The following is an 18307-nucleotide window of genomic DNA, read 5'->3' on the forward strand; positions in this document are numbered from 1 at the left end:
GTATAGCCTATTGTGACTTTTAGACTACGTCTCCTCCGTAGAGCTATAGGAAAACATCATCACATACCGTAACATTGTACGTACAACTGCATCTACGTTTCATTGTGAAGTTTTGCACCAGTATAAAAATGTGCACATTTTAAGTACTTTACTCATTTTGTAAACGAATGGAATAGACGGCTCTACCAGTCAGGTAAATGGCAGAGGTGCAAGACTGCTTAATCTGACTCCCCCAGTCAGAAGCATGAAATTACAGAAAGGAAAAGGATAAGCAGGCACACTCTAATTGGGGTACAATCCATTAATTTATTTGTATTCTAGTGGTTGTGAGATCTGATCGATGAATATTGTATAATAAAATGAGAAAAAGTAAAATGAACAAAAAAATATTCTTATGAGCAAAAAAGATATAACATTATATATAAGTCCTTTTTAATAGTAAAAATTGTAAAAATTGGAGAATAAAAGGTGGTCACCACTAGGTGATGGATACCCTGAAAAATACCTAGATATAATGTTCATAAAGTCTTTCATAAACAGTTTTTCATATAGTAGTGGCCACTGGTCAGAGGATAAAATCGAATAAAAGATATGCCTTATAAGATAGGGTAGTCCTCCATAAGGAAACAAATCGCTGAACAGAGGATGGTGCCCCTTTGTGTGCTTGTGGCTCTGTTTGTATGGTATTTTATAGATATCAATCGCCGCTCAGCAGAGGATAGATATCGCGCCTTTTCAATATATTTTTGATAAAACAGCAGGCATGTACATATAGTTGCAATTCAAAGCTTTTGACAATATGTAACTGTTAGTTGTTGTATTCCATATGCCAAGCTGTGGAGGAAAGGGATGCTCTGTGCCGGAGTGCGGCGTCCCGTCTCTGGCTACAGAGGTCACTTACCCTTCCTGGCGCTGATTGTGTTGGATCCTCTGGTAGTGATCGGCTGTTCCTGGGAGGCTGTTTTAATTCAGTCCAGTTCACAGTAGTCGGTGGCGTGCCTCGTGTTGCATAGGACGCCGGAGGGGGGGGGGGGGTGGTTCGCGCTTCTGGAGGATGACGCAAACGGTCCCGTGATCGCAAACTTTTCAGAGCTTGTTCACAGTGTTCCTCCTGCTCTGTTTCGAGTGGTGAGTGTTCCAATAATCCTCAGCTTCTTAAACGCGTTTCGGGACTCTGTCCCTTTATCAGTAAGTTCATCAGTAATTGATATCTATAAAATACCATACAAACAGAGCCACAAGCACACAAAGGGGCACCATCTTCTGTTCAGCGATTTTTTTTCCTTATGGAGGACTACCCTATCTTATTATTTCGATTTTATCCTCTGACCAGTGGCCACTACTATATGAAAAACTGTTTATTAAAGACTTTATGAACATTATATCTAGGTATTTTTCAGGGTGTCCATCACCTAGTGGTGACCACCTATTATTCTCCAATTTTTACAATTTTTACTATTAAAAAGGACTTATATATAATTTTATATCTTTTTGCTCACAAGAATATTTTTTTGCTGATTTTACTTTTTCTCATTTTATTATACAATATTCATCAATCAGATCTCACAACCACTAGAATACAAATAAATGAATCGATTGTACCCAAATTAGAGTGTGCCTGCTTATCCTTTTCCTTTCTTTACTCATTTTGTGTTCATTTGCGTTGAAGTTGATTGGCCTCGGTCACATGTTTAACCTGAGGTTCTTAGCAGGAGTGCAAAATATGTACCGTAAATGGGTCCCCATCAAATCGGCAATATTGTTACATGCCATAATGCCATTTTATACAGTATTTTATGAAGGATCTATTTAAAGGGGTTGTATTACATTTTCTATATGTGAATAATAAAAGAAGCCATACTCACCCTCACCAATTCCCTGTCCCTGCCATTCCAGCACTACCCAGTCCTCTCTGTTCTCCACTTCCGGGTCCCACATCGACGTACAGGAAATGCCAATGAAGGTCAACTCAGTCAATTACTGACTGAGGCAGTGCAGACAGTGACTGAGCAGGCATCTCCAGGTATTTTCTACACGTCCACCAGGAAGTGCAAAGCAGCAAGGACTGGAGCAGTGCTGGAACGGCATCGACTTGGGATTGGTGAGGGTGAGTATGGGTTCTTTTTGATTTTTAGCCCAGTGTAAGGCATATATTATAATATAATACCACTGGATAATCCCCTTAATTATTAGAGGGGTGGTCCTATATTTGAATGTTATGGTACATCGACAGGGTACAGTACGCCATAACATAATGATCAATGATGGGTTATGCTCTGGGATCCCTACTGATCTGGAAAACAAAGGAACAGAAGTGTCTCTGACCATCTGCTCTCAAGAGCACTCCTCCAGTGCAGCTCCACTCAATGGAATGGGGCTGTATTGTAGTTTTCTGCATAGTGGTTGGCCAGAAATGTGGCTGTGCAGGAAACATCAATGAAAGAGCTGCCACTTTTAAGTATTGCTCTGACCCACTTGATCAACAAGTTATTACGTGTCCTAGACAAATGTCATTTTGGTACTTGTTAGGTTGGTATATGTTGGCATGCCTTTGCTTTGTATATATAGTTGATAGTGTTAAGCACGAATATTCGAATCGCTAATTTTAATCATGAATATCGCCACTTCGAGAATTCACGAATATTTAGAATATTCGTATTCGCGAATAGTGTTTATATTCTAGTTGCGAATTTATCACGAATTTATCGTGAATATATTACATTGCCGATTTTCACAATCAAGTAAACAATGACTGGAGATCACGAATTCTCGAATTTTGCGAATTTATGGCGAATATTCGGTCAAAAATTTGCAAAATATTGCGAATTAGAATATTGCCTATGCCGCTCATCACTAATAGTAGACTACAATTTTAAATTTTATTTTATTTAAAGGGCATCTGTCAGCAGATTTGTATCTATGATACTGGCTGACGTGTTGCTGGCTGACTTCTTTTCCCTTCCCATTGTGCTGTACTTTGATTAACAGGGCGAGGCATCATGACGTTTTCACTAGCCCCGTCAATCAAAGTGAAGAGGTCGCAGCAGTTGCAAAGAGAGCAGAGCCTCTAGGTGTAACGGCAACGCCCCCGTTGCTCCTAGAGACTCATTGCATATGTTAAACCATCATTTTTCTCTGCAATGCGGGCACATATCAACATGGGACCAACACAGATGCCTTCAGCTGTCAAGCCCACATGTAACAGGTCAGCCGGTGTCATAGGTACAAATCTGCTGACAGATGCCCTTTAAAAATAACCCAATGCTATAATTGAATAGTAGACATATCTATAGGCATGCAGTTTTCATACTTGTAGGGCATATGTTCAGCAGAACATTTCAAATGGTCCTGCCAAAAGGAACGTTGTACGTGGTGAGAATGTAGCCTTATACAGGACAGCTGCGAGACCACAGGATGTAATCTGTACATTTATTGTAGTCTGCACAGCATTCACAGTATTATGCTGTATTGTTTATTGCTGTATTATTTTATGCACTTATATAGCGCTACTATATTCCGCAGCGCTTTACAGACATTAGCATCCAACTGTCCCCAATGGGGCTCACAATCTAAGTTCCATATCAGTATGTCTTTGGTGTGTGAGAGGAAACCGGAGAACCCGGAGGAAACCCACGCAAACAAGAGGAGAACATACAAACTCCATGCAGGTAGGAACCAGGGAGAGGAACCATGAAGTCACTATGGAATAGAGAACTTCTTTAGAACTTAAAGGAACACTCCAAACAAAACCTGATTCACTGTGCTATGTCATGCAGGATACGATGGGGTGAGACATGACACAGAAATTGTCTCTTTGGTGTTTCAGGACCCCTTTGACTTGCACGACCCCATGAGGCCCTGTGGTAGACATCTATTGTCCCATGATAATAATAATGACTTCTTTTCCCTTCCCATTGTGCTCCTCTGTGCTTGTGGTTTGGGGTAAGCAATGTTTTAAATAAATATATCAAAAGCTCATCAACACTAGCGATGTTACTGTACATGTGAGACTATGAAGCCTGGATCACAGAGGATCACACACCTAAAATAAAGCCATGTGTAAACCAATGAGAAATTAGGATTTCCCCTTTACCCTGTGGAGTCGTGTTTTTGAGTTCCTCCTGCTTTTTTTACACCAGCATACTCTATCCTTGGCATTTGTTGATCACTTGGGTGCAAGTACTATAGAGGTACCCAATGTGACTGCGGTGGGGCTACTGGAGAGAGGAGGCTCAGCTCAGATTTTAATGGGTGGTGAGAGCCTATACAAGCCTCTTCACCTTAGTCAACAAGGGGTCATGGAAAGGAGATGGGGAAAAAAAAAGAAGTCCACCCGTCTCAGGTAGTAGGGGTATGGTGGTGGTATTAACCTGCACTAAAGAGTTATATCTGTTGCATAGGGTGTATATATCCCCAGTGGTGAGGCGTAAGAATGGGTACAGACTTGAAGACTTGTGTCCTAGATGTGGGGCGTCACAGGCAGATTTAATACACCGAATGTGGAATTGCCCCAGACTTAGACATTATTGGACCAATGTACTGAATGTGATGGAGAGAGTGTTTCAGATAAACTTAGATTTTTCCCTGTTGATATGTATATTATTGGGATATGTAGCTGAGCTTCCTGTGATGGTGGGGCATTGGCTACCTGCTCTCCGTCTTCATTACCAAGCCCGAAAACGAATAGCTTTCTATTGGATTGCTCCTGATTAGTGATAAGCGAAGCACGCTTCGGATCCTTTGGATTTTGTATTTCTGTATTTTTGTATTGTTTGTTAATAAATACTATCTGAATGAAAAAACCTGCACTAAAGAGGGGCTCTGGTTGCTGTTGGACTCTCCTCCTTCTACCTACATCTATGGTTGTCAGGATTAGGCCTCATGCACATGACTGTATCCGTTTTGCTACCCATGGAAACCAGCCATGTGCATCCTGCATTTTCCCCTTTCACACATCCCCCCCCCCCCTACATTAGAAATGCCTATTCTTTGCTCAAGTGGGAAGGAGAATTAGGTAGAGCGTTCTCACTAGCCTCCTGGCAGTCAGCTTTTTATTGGTCAATTAGGTGCTCTCGGTGTATCAATCATGCGGGACAGAATAGGAAAACACAGCTTAGGTGGTACCTAACTCCGAATAGGCTATCCCACATTATTCCAAATGACTTTTCTTTATGTTGGAGAGGATGTGAATCTGTAGGGACGCCAGCTCATAGGTGGTGGTATTGTCCGATAGTCACTGGTTTCTCGTCTGCTATAGCTACCATCATTCATGAAGTCATGGACCTGCCAATCTCATTAACACCGGAACTGGCAATCCTTTGTATGGGTCTTTTTGACTTACCATTACCAGTCCGTTGGGTTGTAGCCCATATCCTTAAAAGGGTTATTCAAGACTATGAAATGCTCCCCCGTATGACGGGCCCCTCACCTAGCCTTTCTGCTGCCTGAGGCGAAAACTGAAATGGCGCTTCCTGCCCATGGCCAATTTCTTAACCTAACCCCTTTTCCACAATGAAAGTGCTCATTGCCCATGGTCCTTCCGCTGCCCCCCTCTTGCCCCTACCTGGTGCTGCCTGAGGTGATCGCCTCACCTGGCCTCATTGGTGGTACACCCCTCACACTGAATCTACTTACCTGGCTGACCGCTCCCTGCGCCGCTCCTGGTCCCAGCACCGCCGCTGCTGCTTCTCCCCGTGCTCGGATGAAAACATCTGGTGTCGGGGGGAAGCAGCCAATGCAAAAAGGGACAGGGACGAGCCTCCCTAGCATCGTGGGTGGCGCTAAGGAGGCTCGTCCCCGTCACCGCCTGCCATTGGCTGCCCCCCTCCCCCGACGCCAGATGTTTTCATCCGAGCACGGGGAGAAACAGCAGCAGCTGTGCGGGGACCAGGAGGAGCGGGAAGCCAGGTAAGGAGATTAATTGTGAGGGGAGCATTTTATAGTATTGGACAACCCCTTTAATGCTTCTTGTAAAGTCATAGCCTGCGACTTCTGAAGCTGTAAAGCTTGTTAATTCTCAAATGCATTGTGAGTTGATTTTTTTCGCCCCCACATTGCAGTCCAGAATAGTTATGCATAATCGGTGGCTGCCTCAGTTGTCTAGCGTCCATGCCACGCCTCAGTCGCCGTATATTGTATGAACTGGTGTTACAATATATATATATATATATATATATATAGAAGCAAAAAGAATCCGGAATGCACTCCAAAGTAGATGTGAAATAAGTGATTTATTCACCCATAAAAAGGCACAACTCGCGACGTTTCGGCTCACAGAGCCTTTCTCAAGCATGGAAACAGTGAAAGTGTGGGTTTATAAAAGACATTTCATTAATGTGGAACCAATCGGATAGAAGTTGCAATTAACATCCAATTACATACATCTGTTACAAACATCTAAAGTGCACGTGCATCAAATGACATGTGTCGTATAATCTATGTTCTCAGAATAAGAATTTTTTATAAAAATATACTGCCAGTGAAGACCATAATAAAAACAGTGATATGAGGAGGGATGCGGATCACAGAAATAATGCCGGAAAGAGCAATAGCGTCCACATAGACCGTAATGCTGGTTTGGCGTCTCAGTCTCTTCAGTGCGCAAGTCCAGCAAAGCGTCATCTTGTGAATCATATTGCTGACGCATGCGTTCTATAGTATCGCCCAAAAGTCGCCATCTTAATTAAGGGCAAGTTGCCCTGCATATTGCTAGTGTGAGCTGTACCTGATATCATCAACATTAGATAAGTAGCTGTAGTAGGGATCTCCTACCTATTTTTAATGTCAGTGGATGGACGGGGATCCCACCCTGCCGAGAGGGACACCGAACCAGAGGGCCAAAGGTATCGACAGGGGACACTTCCATGGACCATATCGACATCAGCGGCCAAATCACTGACAACAGACCAGCTACAGGGAGATCATCCCTGAATAAGGGACAGCATCACAATCGGACAATAATGGAAATTCTACATATAAAAGTAGAAATTATAAATCTGGATTAGTGCATATAGAAGAGACACAGGACGTGCATTCTGATGTCCATTGTCTCCAACGAGCATAATTCATGGATCCGCATCCAACATCAGGAGTATTAAAATGTTCTAAAAGGCAAAGAGAAAGAAAAATGCATGTTGTTATTCGTATAAACTATGTTACAATTATATATATTAGTCTTTCACATTTATACATTTCAGAGAAGGACAAATTGCACACGGGGAGGGTGGGGAGCGAACCATGGATCTCAAGACTCTCACCTGAACTCTACATTGAGGCCTCTAGGGTGTAAGCTATCTAGATCATAGACCCACCGCAATTCTCTTGTTTTAAGTATTGTTGAGCGATCACCTCCTCTCCTAGGGAGCGCGATCTGGTCAACTATCCAGCATCTCAGATCACGCTCACTATGTTGGAGGGATCCAAAATGTCTGGATACAGGTAAATCGGTGCGTTTTTTTCTGATAGAATTTCTATGATTGTTTAGTCTCAGTTTTAATTCTGTTGTTGTTTCCCCTACATAAATTAAATTACATGGACAGGACAATATGTAAATGACATGATATGATGAACACGTTAGGTGAAATTTAATAGGGAATTCTTGGTGTGTAACTGGATGTATGAAGGATCTGGATTTGCAAATGTAACGGCAATTTACACAGTTGAGGCAAGGAAAACATCCAAGACCCAAAGGTGCCAATGTCCGCTGTATGCTGACCTTCTTGGGGCCAACATCTGCCCTCACTAAATGATCTTTAATGTTTTTGTTTTTACGATAAGACATAAGTGGGGGGACTCCAAACTCAGGTATATCCTGTATGGATCTGCTCAAAATGCTCCAATTGTCCCTTAAAATACGTCCTATCGCCACACTGTGATCGCAAAATGTGGACATGAAAGGTATCCTACGTATTTTTGGAGTGGCAGTGGGAGCAACTTCAGTATCAATATGTAAAATTTTATTTTTATGTTTGTTCAACAGTCGACGAGGATAGCCTCGTTCCTTAAATTTATCTGTCATCATCTCCAGAGTGGCAGCAAATTCAGTCGGGTCCGACACAATGCGCTTTGTGCGTAAAAATTGTGAGTAAGGTAAGTGCTCAACTAAACTACGCGGATGGTTGCTTTCAAACCGTAAGAGGGTATTTCTATCGGTTGTCTTGAAATACAGACAATTCTGTTTTGGAAAAAGATATAGTGTATTGCAAATCCGCATCAATGCTATTTAAATAGACATGAAAATCGATCAATTGAGACTCTGTGCCAGTCCTTTGGGTCTTGGATGTTTTCCTTGCCTCAACTGTGTAAATTGCCGTTACATTTGCAAATCCAGATCCTTCATACATCCAGTTACACACCAAGAATTCCCTATTAAATTTCACCTAACGTGTTCATCATCATATGTCATTTACATATTGTCCTGTCCATGTAATTTAATTTATGTAGGGGAAACAACAACAGAATTAAAACTGAGACTAAACAATCATAGAAATTCTATCAGAAAAAAACGCACCGATTTACCTGTATCCAGACATTTTGGATCCCTCCAACATAGTGAGCGTGATCTGAGATGCTGGATAGTTGACCAGATTCGCGCTCCCTAGGAGAGGAGGTGATCGCTCAACAATACTTAAAACAAGAGAATTGCAGGTGGATCTATGATCTAGATAGCTTACACCCTAGAGGCCTCAATGTAGAGTTCAGGTGAGAGTCTTGAGATCCATGGTTCGCTCCCCACCCTCCCCGTGTGCAATTTGTCCTTCTCTGAAATGTATAAATGTGCAAGAGAACTGTGAAAGACTAATATATATAATTGTAACATAGTTTATACGAATAACAACATGCATTTTTCTTTCTCTTTGCCTTTTAGAACATTTTAATACACCTGATGTTGGATGCGGATCCATGAATTATGCTCGTTGGAGACAATGGACATCAGAATGCACGTCCTGTGTCTCTTCTATATGCACTAATCCAGATTTATAATTTCTACTTTTATATGTAGAATTTCCATTATTGTCCGATTGTGATGCTGTCCCTTATTCAGGGATGATCTCCCTGTAGCTGGTCTGTTGTCAGTGATTTGGCCGCTGATGTCGATATGGTCCATGGAAGTGTCCCCTGTCGATACCTTTGGCCCTCTGGTTCGGTGTCCCTCTCGGCAGGGTGGGATCCCCGTCCATCCACTGACATTAAAAATAGGTAGGAGATCCCTACTACAGCTACTTATCTAATGTTGATGATATCAGGTACAGCTCACACTAGCAATATGCAGGGCAACTTGCCCTTAATTAAGATGGCGACTTTTGGGCGATACTATAGAACGCATGCGTCAGCAATATGATTCACAAGATGACGCTTTGCTGGACTTGCGCACTGAAGAGACTGAGACGCCAAACCAGCATTACGGTCTATGTGGACGCTATTGCTCTTTCCGGCATTATTTCTGTGATCCGCATCCCTCCTCATATCACTGTTTTTATTATGGTCTTCACTGGCAGTATATTTTTATAAAAAATTCTTATTCTGAGAACATAGATTATACGACACATGTCATTTGATGCACGTGCACTTTAGATGTTTGTAACAGATGTATGTAATTGGATGTTAATTGCAACTTCTATCCGATTGGTTCCACATTAATGAAATGTCTTTTATAAACCCACACTTTCACTGTTTCCATGCTTGAGAAAGGCTCTGTGAGCCGAAACGTCGCGAGTTGTGCCTTTTTATGGGTGAATAAATCACTTATTTCACATCTACTTTGGAGTGCATTCCGGATTCTTTTTGCTTCTATAATACTTGAGGTATTGCCGCTACCTTGTGCTGGATAGTGCACCCACATTCAGGTTGTTGCTCCCGCTGGATTTCTTCGTTTTTCTATATATATATATATATATATATACACAGTACAGACCAAAAGTTTGGACACACCTTCTTATTCAAAGAGTTTTCTTTATTTTCATGACTATGAAAATTGTCGATTCACACTGAAGGCATCAAAACTATGAATTAACACATGTGGAATTATATACATAACAAAAAAGTGTGAAACAACTGAAAATATGTCATATTCTAGGTTCTTCAAAGTAGCCACCTTTTGCTTTGATTACTGCTTTGCACACTCTTGGCATTCTCTTGATGAGCTTCAAGAGGTAGTCACCTGAAATGGTTTTCACTTCACAGGTGTGCCCGGTCAGGTTTAATTGGTGGGATTTCTTGCCTTATAAATGGGGTTGGGACCATCAGTTGCGTTGTGGAGAAGTCAGGTGGATACACAGCTGATAGTCCTACTGAATAGACTGTTAGAATTTGTATTATGGCAAGAAAAAAGCAGCTAAGTAAAGAAAAACCATCATTACTTTAAGAAATGAGTGGCCATCATTACTTTAAGAAATGAAGGTCAGTCAGTCCGAAAAATTGGGAAAACTTTGAAATTGTCCCCAAGTGCAGTCACAAAAACCATCAAGCGCTACAAAGAAACTGGCTCACATGCGGACCGCCCCAGGAAAGGAAGACCAAGAGTCACCTCTGCTGCGGAGAATAAGTTCATCCGAGTGGCCAGCCTCAGAAATCGCAGGTTAACAGCAGCTCAGATTAGAGACCAGGTCAATGCCACACAGAGTTCTAGCAGCAGACACATCTCTAGAACAACTGTTAAGAGGAGACTGTGTGAATCAGGCCTTCATGGTAGAATATCTGCTAGGAAACCACTGCTAAGGACAGGCAACAAGCAGAAGAGACTTGTTTGGGATAAAGAACACAAGGAATGGACATTAGACCAGTGGAAATCTGTGCTTTGGTCTGATGAGTCCAAATTTGAGATCTTTGGTTCCAACCACCGTGTCTTTGTGCGACGCAGAAAAGGTGAACGGATGGACTCTACATGCCTGGTTCCCACCGTGAAGCATGGAGGAGGAGGTGTGATGATGTGGGGGTGCTTTGCTGGTGACACTGTTGGGGATTTATTCAAAATTGAAGGCATACTAAACCAGCATGGCTACCACAGCATCTTGCAGCGGCATGCTATTCCATCCGGTTTGCGTTTAGTTGGACCATAATTTATTTTTCAACAGGACAATGACCCCAAACCCACCTCCAGGCTGTGTAAGGGCTATTTGACCATGAAGGAGAGTGATGGGGTGCTGCGCCAGATGACCTGGCCTCCACAGTCACCGGACCTGAATCCAATCGAGATGGTTTGGGGTGAGCTGGACCGCAGAGTGAAGGCAAAAGGGCCAACAAGTGCTAAGCATCTCTGGGAACTCCTTCAAGACTGTTGGAAGACCATTTCAGGCGACTACCTCTTGAAGCTCATCAATAGAATGCCAAGAGTGTGCAAAGCAGTAATCAAAGCAAAACATGGCTACTTTGAAGAACCTAAAATATGACATATTTTTAGTTGTTTCACACTTTTTTGTTATGTATATAATTCCACATGTGTTAATTCATAGTTTTGATGCCTTCAGTGTGAATCTACAATTTTCATAGTCATGAAAATAAAGAAAACTCTTTGAATGAGAAGGTGTGTCCAAACTTTTGGTCTGTACTGTTTATATAACCTATGTTTTTGCTGGACTCACACTTGAACTCTGTTGTTTCTTTCTGTGTCTGTTATGTTTGAGTTTGATATTCTCTGTCTACTATAGGCTGCATAATTATGAAAAGTCTCAATAAAAACTTGTTGATAAAAAAAAAATGCCTATCCTTGTCCACAAACGGCCAAGAATAGGACATTATCTATCTTTTTTGCGGTGCTGCGGAACGGACATACGGATGCAGACAGCGGATGCGGACAGCACAAAAGTTGCAGTCTGCAACTTTTGCGGTCCCATTGAAATGAATGCAAAAAAGACCTTTTAATTTTGTAGCGTTTCGTAATCGCTCATGTCTTACCTTGTATTAACATTCCCCCGTCCTTGCCTGTTAAAATACTTTCCCCTCCAGCATTTTTCACCTTTTAGTTTCCTCAGCCCTTTCATTCCACTTTAGCGGAAATAGTTCTTTCTTAAGCGTCTAACCTCTTTTTTTTTTTTTCCCCCAAAGCTAAAAGATCTTTGTCTCATTGTTCCACAGGATAATGTTCTTCAGAATAAGCGCGCGGGGCACTGTTCTTTTCAATGCACAACGTCTCCAAAGGAATTTAGGAACAAACACAGGAAAACAAAGCACTTGCAAAAAATGTTCCTTCATTTTAAATGTATTTGCAGGAATAATTAGAGGCTACCCCTGCCATAACAGCAATCCATGGGGAAATATCAGTTGGGTCTAATTACGTAAGAGAATGTTTGTACATGTGCATTTATTAGATATTTTATGATCATTTTCTGTCCAGTTCAACAGTTCATGCTATTTATGGAATATAACATTTGTTGTCTACTGGAAGACCATTTAGTTTTACTGAATTAGTGAAAATTAAGGAAATTAGACCAATAGATTTCAATATACTAGAAGACTGGCAAGAGTTAAAGGGGTTGTCCAAGAGTTTCATATTGATGGCCTACCCTAAGGCTAGGCCATCAATATATTTTTGGTGGGGGTTCTGTTTAAAGGGTGCAGTTCTTCAGTGAGCGTTGTGGCCTCATCATAGCACACCAAGTACAGCGTCGTACTTTGCATAGTGGCTCTGCTTAGTATTGCAGCCCAGGCCGATTCCCTTAAATGCCTAGGAAGAAGCAGCAGCCTCTTCAAACAGCTGACCAGTGAAGGTGCCAGGAGTTCAACCCCCCCGATCACACACTAATGACGTATCCTGAATTGAAGTTTATGGGAGAAGCGATCAGATGATCACATGTTAAAGAAAAACTATATACCGGTAAATGTTGTATCACTGTAATCGTACTGACTTGGAGAATTAATGTAACAGGTCAGTTTTACTGCATAAGGGAATTCTGTAAAAACAAAACCCATAAAACTGTGGCAGAATATATATTTTTTCAATTCAACCCCATTTAGAATTTTCTTTCTAGCTTCCCACTACATCATATGCAATATTAAATGGTGCCATTACAACTTGTCCTGCAAAAAACAAGCCCTCATACGGGCCTGGCAGACTAAAAGTCATCACGCTGGGCCCTGTCAATCAAAGTATAGAGGGCGCGGCAGATGCCTTCAGCTTCCAAGTGCACATGCAACAGGTCAGCCACTTTCATAGGTACAAAACTGCTGACAGATGCCCTTTAATTGGAATGTATTGCCAGGAAAATGGGTTGTTGACTGGTAGGAAACTTGTTCTTGACTGCCTATCACAATAATTAAAAAGGATCTCCAGTTATTGCTATAAAACCTTATTTATAGATGTTACTCAAAATGCTGTAGTAAAGTGGTTATCTCTCAAAGGTAACCCCATTGCATATGCCTTATCGGGTCATAGAGGCTGCTCTCCCATATGGGGGTAGCCTCTAATGAGTCAGAGCACCAGAACTGCTGAGTTATCAGCGGCTCATCTTCTGGAGAGCTCAGTTCATCCTTAAATTTCATGCCAAATGTTGGATGGTGCCCTGCTGTTTTCTGATGGCACCCTCCATGTATGATATATGTTAACACAGTGTTAAAATAACCATACCACATAGTGCTTAAATAACACTTTTGTACCGTTATCTCTTCTGGCTTTTGGACTATCTACCAAAATATATCCATCTTTTTCAGATCCTAAAAGAGTCTTCTCGACTAGACAACCCTTTCTTAGAAAGAAACTCTTCCACTGGAAGTCACTCTATTGAAATGAATGGTCATCAAGTAATACAGTCTGCTAAAAGAAGCTTCTAGAGACCCTCTAGAACTAGGTACCACTCTCTAATACCCATATACAGTATCAAGTACTTCAGGATCAGAAAATAAAAAGATTGTGGGGTCTTATTGGTTTGGTTAAAGCTTAATTCATTACCAATAACCTTCGAAACCAACAAAGGTGTGTGTTTCATTTGATCCCTATTTCAATTCTTTCACACAATACCCATTGTTCTTCCCAATAACTTAGCCTATCTTTAACCCTAGTAATCTCATCATCATATTTCTTTGTAAAACCTTGCCATAAAGCTGCTCACCCTCCGAGTTCATGATCCAATATATCAGGTTTCATTCACATCTCTGAGTCATTTCATCCAACAAGCAGACCATTATTCTCCATGACACTGATAATCCTCTGATATAATCTTTATCTCGAAAGGGTTATCCCATGATTAATGTAAAAATGAAAGTTAGGCATCATATAGTACATGACAATCTCTGTCTAAAAAAAGCTTGAACATAGAAACATAGAAACATAGAATGTGTCGGCAGATAAGAACCATTTGGCCCATCTAGTCTGCCCAATATATCTGAATCCTATGAATAGCCCCGGCCCTATCTTATATGAAGGATGGCCTTATGCCTATCCCATGCATGCTTAAACTCCTTCACTGTATTTGCAGCTACCACTTCTGCAGGAAGGCTATTCCATGCATCCACTACCCTCTCAGTAAAGTAATACTTCCTTATATTACTTTTAAACCTTTGCCCCTCTAATTTAAAACTGTGTCCTCTTGTGGTAGTTTTTCTTCTTTTAAATATGCTCTCCTCCTTTACCGAGTTGATTCCCTTTATGTATTTAAAAGTTTCTATCATATCCCCTCGGTCTCTTCTTTCTTCCAAGCTATACATATTAAGGTCTTTTAACCTTTCCTGGTAAGTTTTATCCTGCAATCCATGGACCAGTTTAGTAGCTCTTCTCTGAACTCTCTCTAGAGTATCTATATCCTTCTGGAGATATGGCCTCCAGTACTGCGCACAATACTCCAAGTGAGGTCTCACCAGTGCTCTGTACAGCGGCATAAGCACTTCACTCTTTCTACTGCTTATACCTCTCCCTATACATCCAAGCATTCTGCTTGCATTTCGTGCTGCTTTATTACATTGTCTTCCCACCTTTAAGTCTTCTGAAATAATTACTCCTAAATCCCTTTCCTCAGATACTGAGGTCAGGACTGTGTCGAATATTCTATATTCTGCCCTTGGGTTTTTACGCCCCAGGTGCATTATCTTGCACTTATCCACATTAAATTTCAGTTGCCAGAGTTCTGACCATTCTTCTAGTTTTCCTAAGTCCTTTTCCATTTGGCGTTTCCCTCCAGGAACATCAACCCTGTTACATATCTTTGTGTCATCAGCAAAAAGACAAACCTTACCATCGAGGCCTTTTGCAATGTCACTTATGAAGATATTAAACAAAATTGGTCCCAGTACAGATCCCTGTGGAACCCCACTGGTAACATGACCTTGTTTTGAATGTTCTCCATTGACTACAACCCTCTGTTGCCTGTCACTCAGCCACTGCCTAATCCACTCAACAATATGGGAGTCCATGCTCAATGACTGCAGTTTATTGATAAGTCTTCTATGTGGGACAGTGTCAAAAGCCTTACTAAAATCTAGATATGCGATGTCTACTGCACCTCCACCGTCTATTATTTTAGTCACCCAGTCAAAAAAATCTATAAGATTTGTTTGACATGATCTCCCTGAAGTAAACCCATGCTGTTTTTCATCTTGCAATCCATGGGATTTTAGATGTTCCACAATCCTATCCTTTAATAGGGTTTCCATTAATTTGCCTACTATTGATGTCAGACTCACTGGTCTATAGTTGCTCGATTCCTCCCTACTACCTTTCTTGTGAATGGGCACGACATTTGCCAATTTCCAATCTTCCGGGATGACTCCTGTTACTAATGATTGGTTAAATAAATCTGTTAACGGTTTTGCCAGCTCACCACTAAGCTCTTTTAATAATTTTGGGTGTATCTCATCAGGCCCCTGTGATTTATTTGTCTTCACTTTAGACAGCAAACTTAGAACATCTTCCTCTGTAAAGACACATGCATCAAACGATTTATTAGTCATCCTTTCTAGTGGAGGTCCTTCTCCTTCTTTTTCTTTTGTAAAAACTGAACAGAAGTATTCATTAAGGCAGTCGGCTAGCCCTTTATTCTCTTCTACATACCTTCCGTCCTTTGTTTTTAATTTAGTTATTCCTTGTTTTAATTTCCTTTTTTCATTTATATATCTGAAGAATGTCTTATCCCCTTTTTTCATAGACTGAGCTAGTTTTTCTTCTGCCTGCGCTTTAGAAGTTCTTATAACTTGCTTGGCCTCTTTCTGCCTAATCTTGTAGATTTCCTTATCTTCATTGCTCTGGGTTTTTTTATAATTACAAAATGCTAGCTTTTTATTTTTAATGATTTGGGCCACTTCTGCCGAGTACCACAGTGGTCTCTTCCTTTTTTTGCTTTTACTGACAAGTCTAATTGAATTTTCTGTTGCCTTCAATAATGCACCTTTTAAGGTGCATTATTGAACCAGCCCTGGACCTCACATGGATCCAGAGCTCCCTCCAGTGATAGCTCCGATTCTTCTAATTTTCTCTTTAGGCTGGAAGCTCAAGGGGTGTGTTCTTTCACAGGAGGCATGTCCTTTCTGCTGCATCTCTCTCCCAATCACAGCTCTGGGGGCCTGTCCTTTCTGCTATAGCTCTCTCCCTCTAACAGTCTCAGTAGACACAGCTGGTAGCAGGGGCATAGCTAGAAATGCATGGGCCCCATAGCAAAACAAATTTATGGCCCCCCCCCAGCCCCCACATATCTATCAGGCCTCCCACCACCCCTTCCAGAGCTCCCACCCAAACACCCATCCTAGATCTCCCACCGCCATGAGCAGTTTCACACTTGTGGCAGGACGGATCCGACAGGCTGTACAGCCTGTTGGATCCATCCTGCTGCTATTTCGCCGTGCCGCCACTCCATCCCTATTGACTATAATGGGAACGGGGATGGAGCTCCAGTGCAGCGCTGCAGTGTGCAGTGAAAGGCTGGCGGCCGAAAACTACTGCAAGTACGACTTTTTCGTCCGGTGGCCTCTCACCGCGCAGTGCCGTGCTGCGCCAGAGCTCCGCCCCCATCCTCATTATAGTCAATGGGGACGGAGCAGTGGTACAGTGAAATAGCGGCAGGAGGGATCCGACAGGCTGAACAGCCTGCCGGATCCCTCCTGCTGCAAGTGTAAAAGTACCCTGGGGGGCACACTCTAGTTCTGGGGTTTCTTCCCTCCCCTATCTGATGGTGGACACTAGAGGGTGTGTGTGCTGTAAATTTGTAATTAGTGAGAGTCATATGATCTGAATTCTGAAGTTAAAAAGAGCTGCCTGCAGACCTGCAATGATGAGGAGGGCGCCGCTTGCTTCTCTTGGGGGCCCCACTCTGCAGGCAGATCTTTTTAACTTCAGAATTCAGATCAAGTATCTCAGAAATCAAAAGTTCTCACTGCCTAACTCATTTGTGCTGCTCGCCTGCTCTGACTGCTCCTGACTCCTCCCCAGCCAGGCCCGAGCCTGCCTGGGCCACGGACGCGCCGCCCACTAATTTTGCCCGCCCTCGGCCCTCCCCTAGCCTGCCCTGCTGTAGCTGAGCTCACAATGGATTCCAGAACTTAGGATTCCTGCGCTGCGGCCGGGCTTGCGACGCTAGTGCCTGGCTCCGCCTCCGTCCCTCAGGTACGCCCCCATTCTGGCCCCCTCCACCGCCTTCCTCATCTGCTGCTCGTGCGCCCTGCTCCAGTCCTGACTCTTTCTTCCCAGCCAGGCCCGAGCCGCGGACCGCCCGTGCCCCGCCCACTACACTAGTCTAGTGTAGTGGGCGGGCGGTCCGCGGCTCGGGCCTGGCTGCCTGTGTGGCGGCCCGGACAGGGCCCCCAGTGGCGTAGGGCCCCATAGCCACTGCTATGGTTGCTATGGCGATCCCTACACCACTGGCTGGTAGTATTTCAGTAGATATGTTGAGGGATGGAACTGAGCATGTGCGTCCACCTCAGTGATGTTACTGAGGTAAACAGAGAAATGAGAAAGGAAAAGGACAAACAGCAGGTGGCGCTATACAGATTTAATTGAATTGACTTGCTATGCTAAATTTTCAATTACATACAAATACAAAAGTATTCAGATCTAGGTGCTGGTTTGAAAAAATGTACAATCTATTTCATAAGGCTGTAAAGTACATGGTAGTCCTTTCGGAGGACCACTGGTTGTTGGTGCATTCTGAACATTAGTTTTTTTTTTTTCAAACTAAGCTATTGAGAAGAATACATAATATACATCAATAGCAATCAGTGTTTCCATGCCCCACACCTTACTGTTTGCCCCTGAACCATTCCATTTTGTCTAATTCTTCTCTTCTCCCTAACACTTTTCCCATCCTTATTATTTCTTCCATTTGCTGTATATATAAAGGGATTCTGCAACTTTAATAATTTTTAACAGGCCTCACAGAGTGGCCACTCCCTC

Source organism: Bufo gargarizans, chromosome 5 (genome assembly GCF_014858855.1).
Source record: "Bufo gargarizans isolate SCDJY-AF-19 chromosome 5, ASM1485885v1, whole genome shotgun sequence".
Lineage (NCBI taxonomy): Eukaryota > Metazoa > Chordata > Amphibia > Anura > Bufonidae > Bufo > Bufo gargarizans.